The sequence below is a fragment of the Carlito syrichta genome, unplaced genomic scaffold, assembly GCF_000164805.1.
Source record: "Carlito syrichta isolate Samal-C Ts95f unplaced genomic scaffold, Tarsius_syrichta-2.0.1 Scaffold142898, whole genome shotgun sequence".
Lineage (NCBI taxonomy): Eukaryota > Metazoa > Chordata > Mammalia > Primates > Tarsiidae > Carlito > Carlito syrichta.
The window spans coordinates 41,667-43,078 of record NW_007086994.1 but is presented as its reverse complement, the minus strand read 5'-3'; the positions used below and the strand labels follow the sequence as shown (position 1 = coordinate 43,078).

The 1,412-nt window shown below is 40.8% G+C and overlaps 1 protein-coding gene across 2 annotated transcripts in view; it reads left to right on the top strand.

The window, feature by feature from the left end:
- Positions 1-1,412, top strand: part of LOC103251431 (calcium-responsive transcription factor-like) — a 39,360-nt gene that overhangs the window by 2,806 nt on the left and 35,142 nt on the right. The window lies entirely within an intron of this gene.

Here is a 1,412-nt window from a genome sequence, read left to right as displayed (position 1 = left end):
ATTGTAGAGATGAGGTCTCACCAAGTTGCCCAGGCGGGTCTCAAACCCGTGGGCTCAGGCAATTCATTCACCTCAGCCTCCCAAGGTGCAGGATGACAGGCTGAGCCACCGAGCCCGGCTCCAAAACATTATTATAGGTTACTGTTTATATGAAGGTATAATTTTCAAAACCAATCTTAAAAAAAATAAAACCCCCTATTAAAATATTTGTGAATTAGTCTTGATTTGATTGTTGACACCACTGATTGATAGTAATTTTGACATACTGTAAAAGGAACATAGGACATCTACCTCTAAAAGAAGCTGGGCTTGGTGGCTTAACCTGTAATCCCGCACCTTTGGGAGGCTGAGGTGACCTCATCTCTACAATAAATCAGCCGGGCGTGGTAGCGCATGCCTGTAATTCCGGCTACTCGGAAGGCTGAGGCGGAAGGATCACCAGAGCCCAGCAGGTGAGGCTGCGGTGGCCGGGAGCGGCCACTGCACTCCAGTCTGGGCCACTGAGTGAGACTCCAACTCAAAAAAAAAGAAAAAAGATGAGAAAAATTTTATTTCTAAAGTACTTTTGAGCAATATTTTTAATGTAATTAATAAGGTCTGGCACTCATTGAATAGATTTCAAGATCCTTTAAATTTTGGGACACTAATAAAAATACTTGGAATGAAAAGAAACTCTAGGAGTAAACTTCAAACCACTTCCTCCTTCACTTATCCTGTTTGAGGATTTATTTTCCGTTGGTTTTAACAAATAGATTTTAATACACAAGTTCATGAGGGAAATTCAGCAACATAGTTGGATGTTAAAGCAGTTTTTTAGAAATTATGCCCGATACGTTAACTTTACAGTTTTGTACTAGTAGAAATGCTGTTGAGCAAAATCAAAGCAGCAGTAGCCCAAGTATGGTCCTTCACAGAGATATGAATGACGACAGCCTAAATAGTCTCTTTTCCTCTGTAAACAGCTCTTTTTCTCTGTAAATAAAAACACTGAGCTACACATTTTACAGATTCTTACCTTTACTTTTGATATCAGATAAAATCTACAAATATAATATGAAACATTTTAGAAATCAATTTGCTGGCAGAATTAAGCCTTCATGTGTTTCTGAAGTCCAATCACTATCAACTGTTTAGATTCCATATTTAATACCTTTTCCTTTCTTTCTGCTCTCTTTATCCAATCCTAGTACTTCTTGCTTAAGAAATAAGCTTGCTGGGCTCGGTGGCTCAGCCTGTAATCCCGCACCTTTGGGAGGTTGAGGTGAGTGGATTGCCTGAGCCCCCGGGTTCGAGACCTGCCTGGGCAGCGAGACCTCATCTCTACAATAAAAAAAAAATCAAAAAATCAGCCAGGCTTGGTAGCACATGCCTGTAATTCCGGCTACTTGGAAGGCTGAGGCGGAAGGATCGTC